We start from the raw sequence: 10,706 nt of genomic DNA, 5'->3' as shown, positions 1-10,706 counted from the left end.
GATTGCGATGAAACTTGGTCAGCATACTGTTTGCCCCTGCGGGAAGGCGATAGGCATAGTACAGTTATCATATCTAATATACAAAAATTGATTTTTGTTCGTTTGTACCTTATACGCTGCCGTACCGTTCAACCGATTGCGATGAAACTTGGTCAGCATACTGTTTGCCCCTGCGGGAAGGCGATAGGCATAGTACAGTTATCATATCTAATATACAAAAATGGATTTTTGTTCGTTTGTACCTTATACGCTACCGTGCCGTTCAACCGATTGCGATGAAACTTGGTCAGCATACTGTTTGCCCCTGCGGGAAGGCGATAGGCATAGTACAGTTATCATATCTAATATACAAAAATGGATTTTTGTTCGTTTGTACCTTATACGCTGCCGTACCGTTCAACCGATTGCGATGAAACTTGGTCAGCATACTGTTTGCCCCTGCGGGAAGGCGATAGGCATAGTACAGTTATCATATCTAATATACAAAAATGGATTTTTGTTCGTTTGTACCTTATACGCTGCCGTACCGTTCAACCGATTGCGATGAAACTTGGTCAGCATACTGTTTGCCCCTGCGGGAAGGCGATAGGCATAGTACAGTTATCATATCTAATATACAAAAATGGATTTTTGTTCGTTTGTACCTTATACGCTGCCGTACCGTTCAACCGATTGCGATGAAACTTGGTCAGCATACTGTTTGCCCCTGCGGGAAGGCGATAGGCATAGTACAGTTATCATATCTAATATACAAAAATGGATTTTTGTTCCTTCATACCTTATACATTGCCGTGCCATTCAAATGATTCTAATGAAACTTTTCTAACTTATTGCTGGCCCTTGCGCGTAGGTTACATTTTTAAATTGACAAAGGACAAACAGTAAATGGTACATGTCATTCGGTGTTAATCGTACACATATCAAACAAAAAATCAATCGAATATATTTAGTGCAAGAGCTAATTTTTTTCTACTTATTAATGAATAATTATATACGCAGGATGTTGTCATTCAGCATGCACAATATTTTGTCTGTGGCAAACCGCACATATTATTCAGAGTTTATCTCGCACATATAAAATAGAATTATTTTTATCGATGTCGATCAAGTTAAGTTATATATAATGGAATTTTTCCAATGCAAATACGATTATACAAGTGTGTATCGTGTTGACTGCTTCGACAAAAATAGGTCCCAAACGTTCATCGCTTATTAGATCTATCAGCGCAGCACATAGAAAACATCCAATTGGAGCTTCTCAAACAAACGAGCAATAAAGATTATCGTTTATGAATTGAAAAGTCACTTACTTCAGAATCTCAAGATTAACTTGCGGCAATAATCGAAAGACAACGTTTATATGCTACCTGATCCACGCATCAGAATCAAAAAAGCAATAGGCAACGGAAAACCGATTGGCAAAGATGTGCGCATTCCCATTATTCCCACCGCCATGCCTTTCGATTTCAAACGACTGCAGTTCCCCATTCGGCTTGCACTTTCGATGACCATCAACACGTCGGAAGGTCAATGGCTTCAAATGTGCATATTGAACCTAGAAAATCCCCGTTTATCACATGCTTACGAGTAAGATAGCCAAGAAATGCTATAGTCGGAGGACCAAAAATCTACCCTAAAGTATACTTGAAAAATAAAGTTAAAAAAATAAAAAAAAAATATTATTTGCACTTTTTCTTTATGTATCATTCAATTTCAATGAATGTATTTGTAGCGGATTTTCGATGAGCGAGGATAGAAGCTGGGACCTTGTGGTTCGCAGCCGAGTAAGAAGACCACAAGATAAAAGCAACTGTCCGTGTTTCGTAGCTGTTATCTGGCTTATAAGCTTTTCACCAAATATTGATTGATGATAAGAAAATAATTATCAGTCTTTCTCTCATTCCTAATTAAACAAAATAGTTATTTCAAACGGTATTTCCAAAATTATTTCTTCTGCTGTAGCAACGCGCCGGGTACCAGCTAGTATATATATATATATATATATATATATATATATATATATATATATATATATATAATGTAAGGATATTTTAAACTCTTAATTTAATGCAAATTAATTTCCAAAACTTTACCTTAATTTAGCCCTTCCTAACTTCATTCTAAAATATTCTCTTATTTCGTGATCCAATTCCACTTTCGGTTTAATTAATCCCTTTGTAAAAATAATGCGCCATCAAGAACTACGTTTCAAATGAAAGTGATACTTCGGTACCCTTGAACAGGTGTCAAAGGTCATTCTCTCGGCGCGTGGCCGGAAATCCTATGTTATATAAGGCAAGTCATCATCTGTTCGTCCCTTTTTTCCCTTTTCTTACTTCTGTGTGTGCTGCGTTTTCTTCTATATAATCATGCCTTCCACTCGGAATAGAATAAAACGTAATTAAAAATACCAAGTCTCTTCACTGTTTCGAACCTGCATTCTACTTCAATCAATATACAAAAGCGAGCAAGTTGTATATCAGTATTGTACAGCAGAGGCACTTTCACACTTGCTTGAAAATGTACCTGCGAATGATTCTGAAAGAGCGAATAAATTAAAACTTTCCTTTTATATTGACAATTATGTTGAGATCATGGGAGATGTTAGTCAACAAGAAGACTTCATTTCTTTTGACAGCTGTATGACATTTTTTATCCATTTGATATTTTATGTTCTGCGACTTTATCACCTAAAATAATGTTGCAAAATACATGGCAATTAAAGTTATCTTGGGATTCATCTTTACCTAATGATACTGCAAAACTCTTTTTAAAGTGGTAGAGTGAAATAGATAAACTTGCAGATGTAGAAATTTCGAGTTATTTTAAAATTAATGATACAATGAAATGCACGTGTTTGTTGATACCTGTAAAGAGGCATATACATCTTGCGTACTCCTGAGATCAAATATTTCCCAAGGTGTGAAAAATAAGCTTGTCAGCGTTTAAGTTATGGCAACTTGAATAACGCTTTATGTTCTTTTTTTTATTATCATTGCTTTCAATGCCAACTGTGACGGTTATGTTATTCAATTTTTATCCGCTTTTTCTCAGTCGTCATTCTTGATTAATTTTTTGACGTTCTTCTTCCACATCTGAAAACGGCTGCGGTGACCTGGTGGTAAGGTCTCGGTTTCGGAACAGGAAAGTTTTAAGTTCGAGACCCAATTCCACCAAAGAACCGTCTTGTAAGCGAGTCTGGTACGCATTAAATCCATCGGAGTTAAACGTCCTCCCGCTGGTGTGGTGTGGAAGTTTGGAGAGGGGGTGCTACCTCAGGTGCCGTCCTCGTCATCTGACCGCGGTTCAAAACTACTAGGTCCATCCCAAAAAATATCCCCAGTGTTGCTTTATAAAATGGGACGTTAATATAATTAAACTAAATCCACATCTGAAAACTCTTCGTTACAAAATGCTTTTGCAATCTGCATTCAAATCTTTGCGATGCACGTTTCCAAATGCAATATTGTGCGATTTCTTTAGCATCATTTTCAAAATGGCAATGTGATCGCCGACGCTCTGAAGCGTCTCGAATATGAATAAAATTTTATCGTCAGACATTTTAAATGGAAAAATTAAGATACTGCATGATATGTAAAACTATATTTTGTAAATTCGAGCATAACAAAGATTAACGGTAGTCTTTTTTTATCTTTAATTTATGATAAAAAATCACTTTCCGGCATATTTATATTGAGTGTATAAATATGACTCCGTCCATTTATAACAGATGGCGTTAGTATTGTTAGTATTAGATGACTGTTCGCTTGCAAATAATCCAGAAAGCTATATATGAAAAGTGTTAACAATAACATTTAAAAATTAGTATGTGACCTCACAAAAATTGTCGAGTTTTGACCCAAAGAAAGGCATTTGTAAGGACTTATTTTACATTACTTTATTGCGAAAATGCAGAAACGCATTGATTTTTATTGGACATTAGTGATCAATATGCGTCAACGAATACAATTTGCAAAGAGTAACTTCAGCGATTTACAAAATGATGATTATAGAACACAAGACAAAGAGCGTGGTAAGCTACGAAAAAGCACCAGAATCCAGATTTGGAAGCATTACGTGATGAAACCAGCAATGATGAACCAAAGAGCAATAATTGATCAATTTAAAGAAAGAAGCCCAGGCAGCACAACCTATTGCACAATAATATACGATATTATATTATATTTATCAATATTTAACAAAATTATACAATAATGGGAATGTTGTTTAATATCATACAATATATATGTGCTACAAGAGAGAAGGAGCATATGAAAGACATGACAAAATTGTTTTTCAACGTGACAATGTTTATTCAAATGCTGCCATACCAGAGAAAGAAACTTTAGAACCTCTTCGCTGGTATATGTGGCCACATCCGCCCTATTCACCAAATGTTGTTTCTTCAGGTTGCTATTTGTTTCGTAACCTTTAGAAGAGCTTGTAGAAATCCCTTATGGAGATTACGGATTGCAATATCGGACCAAAAGTTCAACACCGGTATTCGGTATTTTTTAGATCTTAATACCGGGATACCGGTTTTATTACCGGTAGTAGACATTTTAGAAAAAGAAAGAAAACACAGGTGTTTCTTGGTTTTATTTGCCAGTTTTATTAGAGAGTGTAAATATCACAAAAATAATTTGTAACTTATAAATTATAACAGTATATAAAGAATCACAAAAAAGTAAAGGAACATTTTATTTATTTAAATCACACAAAGTGTAAATATCACTATTTATTCTGTGGTACTATTACAAATTTTTGAAATGTGATCGTAAAAAACATAATTCATCCATTGCACTGTCATTAAGCCTGAAAAGTAATTTTGTGCAAAAATGACCAGTTGTCGAAAACGCTCTTCCGGCATCTACGCTAATTTACTGTTAGCAATGCGCAATGTACTTTTTCCAAGTATTTACCTCTAAATCTCTCATCTTCAAATAAATCGATTTCTCGTCGGATGATTTTGGATATAGCTGATTTCTGTATTGTATTTTGGTTTGTTGAATTTTTTTTATTTATCGCTTATTCAAATTTTTGTTCAAGAGACAATTCCTTTTCACTATCGACATGAGTGTCATCATGATCTTCGATAACTTTCCGAATTCTTCTGAATTTGGATAGGTTTGTGGGTAAAATTTTTTAACTAAGTTTATTATAAACTTCATCAGATTTGAATTGGTTAGTCTCTTTTCTTCTTTTTCATTTTTAAAATCGTTATAATTATGTAAATACCATAAGACATTTTCTATTTCGGTATGCCTTTCTTCTGTGCGATTTTTCAATATAATATATAATTCTTCAGATACTGATGTGTGTTGTTCTTTCAGTGACTGCAACATGAAAATTATTGTTGCATTAGCTGTTTATAAATTAGAATTAGGGTTTATACAAAAACTGACTTTTTGAAAAACCGGTTTTCGAATTCAATATTTTCAAAGAAACCGGTTTTAGCCGGTTTTCGAATTTTTGTCCAAAAAAAATTCGAATAGGGAAAATATTTTTTTAAATTTATATAAGATAACAAAAAACAAAATCAATATCAAATTCAAAATATAAAAAAAAAATTAAGGATTACATATACATATTACTTACACAAAATAACGAAAACTCAAACAAAAATTTCAAATAATATTCATATTGTTTTCACTCATTTTAATTTCTCCTAAGAAAATAGGATTTTAAAAAACTTAAAATATTCACTGAATGGTGGCTAAGTCTTGTTCTTATTTTGGACACAATATTGCCTGAAATTGAAAATACTCGTCCACTAGCTACTGAGCTTGGTTTTATAGTTTCAGAGCCTCAAATAACAAATATAAGTTTGTTTGTTCTTTTATTCGTTACCGCAAATAATGAAAATTCAGATTTCAGTGTCTTTGGATTTGTAAGTTTTTCTTCAGGGTCTTCAAGACCCTGTTGTTCAATGGCTTCTTTTAAAAAAGCATTACTCTGATGTAGTATCTTCGGTTTGCTCTTCATCAGAATCGGTTTCCAGATAACATTATAATTTTGGTTTTTGAAGTTAAAGAAAGTACACTAGACTTTTTCGCTGAACTAGAATTGTTTTATGGATTTTGAAAATACAGCAAAAGTGTTGGTAAATTCTACTTGCCTTCTTTCTTGACTTCGTTCTTCTGAAGCATACAATAATTTCAAACTTAATTCAGTGTTTAAATTTTTTAGTTCAATTAACAGAAATTCAAATATACCTTCATTTGTTAATAAATTGGCATCTCATCGTCCTAAGCCTTCAGCTGCTAGATGAATCGGTCTGAACAGATAAAATTCAATTAAAAATAAAATTATTTTTTATTTTATTTATTGAAGACGAGGAATATCCAGGCGTTCCGGAAAACCGGTTTTCTTAATTTAAAAACCGGTTTTCAAATTTGACAAATTTACTTTAAAAAAGCGGTTTCTAAAAACCTGTTTGAAAACCGACAAACCCTAATTAGAATCTCTCCGACATAATGCCTCAACAGCCAGTTTTATTGGAAGTAGAGTTGATACAGTTCTGGATATTAAGTCGAATTTACTATCTGAAAAATTAATTTGCAGGTTTAAGTCGATTATTGGTTGGATTGGATTTCTTAGTTTCAAAAATCGTTCCATCATTTGGAGTAAACTGTTCCAACGTGTTTTAGAATCTAATATTAACATATATTCTGTTTTATTTTCAATTAATATATATTTTTGTAATATGGCAATATTTGTGGAGGAACGTTTAAATATCTTAACAATTTTTCGAACTTTATAAATTACTGGAAGCAAATCTTGATGGGATAATATTTCATCCTCATTATCAATATCTTCTTCAACAATTTCATTGTCATTATCCCCTTCTTACCCCTATTTTGCCGAATTAAACCCATCCTAACGCAAGCGCAAAAGCGCGGAAGGTTTTACAATTCGTTATCAAACAGTATTTTATCACTTCTCTTGATTGTACGATGCAACTTTGTATTCACAATCTAATTAATTTCACCCTTTAGGGAGACATATAAACAAAAATCTATACTATTTTGCTATGGTGGCGATCCCTGAACATATAGCGGAGACAATTTTAAAAATTTCTAGTAAATACCGAAAAACCGGTATTTAAACTTGTGAATACCGGTATTACAAAATTGTACAAATGGCTCATTATACCGGTATTCGGTATTGCAATCTCTAATGGAGATAGTTTCAATTCTCAAGCAGATATCAAGAACTGGCTTGATAACTGGATTGTATCTTTACCCCACAGAATTCGTTTGTAGCCCAAAAGACGGACACATTTTATATTTTCTAAGAAATATTTTGAATAAATCGATCTTTAATTTTTACAATGAGCAAGTGTTACAGTAAGCAAAATTTTACAATAAGAGAGTTTTAAGTTTTGCAATAAGCAAGCAACAATAAGCCGTCATGGATTACGAGCCTACTTCAAGAACACTTATTAATTTTGACGGGTTCGATTTTATCTAGCTTTTCGTCAAGCACAAGCATTCAAATCACAAATCTTTTCGTTTACGTTGTAATAAAAAAGTTGCTTATAGAGAGTAATTTTATATTAAATCGGTAACTTTTGCAATTCCATTTATTGATAATAACGCAATTAATTATTTATAATGCATGCCTTTTTTAAGAGAAAACGGTCTGAAGTTATTTATTTTTGGTTACACTTCAAAATCGGGCAAAAATGAGACACAGCATGATCGTTGAAAGAATTTGTAACTCGCATAGCTACTGCAATATTCAGAATAATACTTCTAAACATACCATGCAATTAATTCTTATGCTTTCAGTATCTGCCTTGTTTCACTGGAGGGTTGTTGCTCTGTTGCATCCATTATTTCTTTTTCTCCAGGCCAAATCTACTCCGCAACTTTTGCAACAACTGGCACAGAATGCAGCTTCATAAGCTTTTCAATAGTTCTGGTTCTGTTCTTCTACTAGCTTATCGATGTCTTTGCTATGCACATCTAACCCTATAATTTTCGCCAGAATAAACAAAATCTCATAGATAAAGCTCTACAGGCATTTGCTCCAAAACTTCAGAGTTGCATTCGATAACGCTATCTGGCCAAACTTTCTTCCATGTAGCTATAAGGACTTTCTTCAAATAAGCGTTTTACAGAAATTGATATAAGTTAATCCAACTTGTGACGTCACAGCGTCTCCTTGCTGCTCATTCCGCGAAACATCGCTCGTTTAGTGAGTCATTTTTTAAACATTTTGTTTTGCTCGTTAAACGCGGTTTGATTGTATATATATAACTAATTTCTAGCCTTCGTTTGGATAAAACTGCAAGACTATTTTATTAGCATATGGAAACCCCGGGACATATACATATTCCTGAAGACTACGTAGGGAACTACATGGACCATATTACATATGAACTATATTATGAATATAAACTATTTACATATGAACTATATTACATATGGACCCGGGACTATATTACATATGGAAACCCCGGGGTAAGAACCCGGATAAATTAACGAATTTTCATTATTCCTGGTGTAGTAATAATAGAATGATGTTGAGTTATTCCCATTCCGACGACGGAACGTACATCATATGAGAGAGGGGTTTGGCCATTCCGGCAATGGTTACTAGAACTCTGCCTTTAGTTTCTGCATAACTGTCGGACAACGATCCTTCATTTTCTTCTTAGTCACTTTGGAAGAGTGGGGCAGATCTTTTAAAATTAATATCGATAGGAACTGCATCCATTATTTTTCAGTCCAGTTTGAATTTAGGATTATAAAAATATGTACTTTGCATATTGGTTACATGTTACGTCTTATGAACTCTTAATTGAATGTGCTTAATTGAATTTGCGCTACCCTCCGAGTGAAAGCTTTCTAAAGAGTTAAATTATTCCATGATGAATCAGAATCAAGCAGCAATAGACGATTAAACGAGTAATCGTAACGAGTTAAGAAACTAATAAAATATCGGCCAAGGAAAACGTTATCGAAAACTACCAGCAGAGGTAGTAAAATGAAGTCTCAAAAAAGCAGAGTTAGCAGATATGCATCTTGCGCAAGGAACAGAATCACAAATTGACTACTCCGATCCTCCGGAAGGCACACGGAAAAATTTCAATGACCGGACCGCCGCAACAGCAATACTGGTAGAAAATGTGGTTGAGTCTTAAGGACCATCACTGACTACAGTATAATCCTTCCCTAAGGAAGTACGTACCGTCATCGACGGGAGGAGCCAGACACCTACCTTTTCGAGTACTCACAGGGGTGGCGAGAACCAACCATTATGCCGGAACCTTCTCATCCTACATTACGAGGCGCTCCTCCCCCGTGGGACTATATGGAATAGAATTTTTATGGTTAAGATTATTGTTTAGGATCCACTGATTGTAAAGAGTGAGCTACTGTGCATTTGCCAAGAGTAGTGCTTTAAGGAGCCTTTTCCTAAAACTTAGATGTCATGTTTTCAGAAATCAGATTCATTCGTGCAACATGACTTGGGAATGAAAGACACAAATCCAAATAAGAAAGATGATGTTTGCTCATACAGAAGAAAATCCCTGTTTTCAAAAAATTTCAAATGATAACACGAAGTTTTTTTATTGGAATGTGTTCTTCTTAGCAAAATAAATAAATAAATAGCATTGGAACGGCACCTGTAGTACAAAAATCACCAGCGCTAGACATACTAAGAAGAAAAGAGAAAACAACCAATAACAGCAGAAAAGCAACAGAAAGCAAAAACTTTTATTGTGTTTGACAAATTTTCTTTGACCTACTTCAATCATGACGGCACTTTACATGCAGCAGATGGTGCTTAGAACCAAAGCATGTACCATGTCGATAGAAATATGTTGAACTTCACATTTTTTGATAAGCATACCACAATTGTTTTCTCTTTTCTTCTTAGTTAGCCTAGCACTGGTGATTTTCATGCAACAGGTAATGTTACAATGATATTGTTTTTTTCTTTTTGTTGTGGTGAACACAATCCATTAAAAACCGTTGATGTTGACATTTGAAAACTTTTGAAATTTTCTCACTGTAACCGTAACAATTAAACTGTTTCTTTATATGATTTATGTGCGCATATCTCACCTGGAACCAAAATTTTATTCCGTTTCTGTCAACGGTATGATAGTCACGGTTTCATATATCGGGATAGTTTTTTTAATAACCACCCGATATATTTATTATCAAGTAAAATTTCCTTTACGGATAGGAATAATATTAACAAATTGTTTTATTCTTTAATTATAAAGATGCATCTAGGTTGAACGGATTCATAATTGGAAAATGCTCTCATGATTTCATTTTAAATTCTTATTTATATGGTACAGAATTTTCAAAAGTCGAGAGACCTCGATATTTTTGCTTATTGAAGAAAGATTGTAACAATAAAAACTTTATAATCATCATTAAATGTTCAATTATTAAAATTTGAAAGATTCTGAAAATCATTAATATTATCTAGCATAAAAATTATCAAATTAATAATGGTACTATATTGATCCACATCATAATACTGGACGGCTAAATGAGTATTTTTTTATGTTTCGAATCAAAACTTGATAGTATCTAGTATTTTAGAGCAGTCCTTTCTGCGACAAACTAAAACATTTTATCCTATTTATTTTGAATTAAAATGTCCAACCAGCGGAAGTGCTCCCTCCAATATTTTCTCGCATGTTAACTAATAAAAGAGAATGCCTTGTTATACCATTG

This window comes from Argiope bruennichi, chromosome 10, assembly GCF_947563725.1.
Source record: "Argiope bruennichi chromosome 10, qqArgBrue1.1, whole genome shotgun sequence".
Classification (NCBI taxonomy): Eukaryota; Metazoa; Arthropoda; class Arachnida; order Araneae; family Araneidae; genus Argiope; species Argiope bruennichi.
This window is presented reverse-complemented; position numbering follows the sequence as displayed.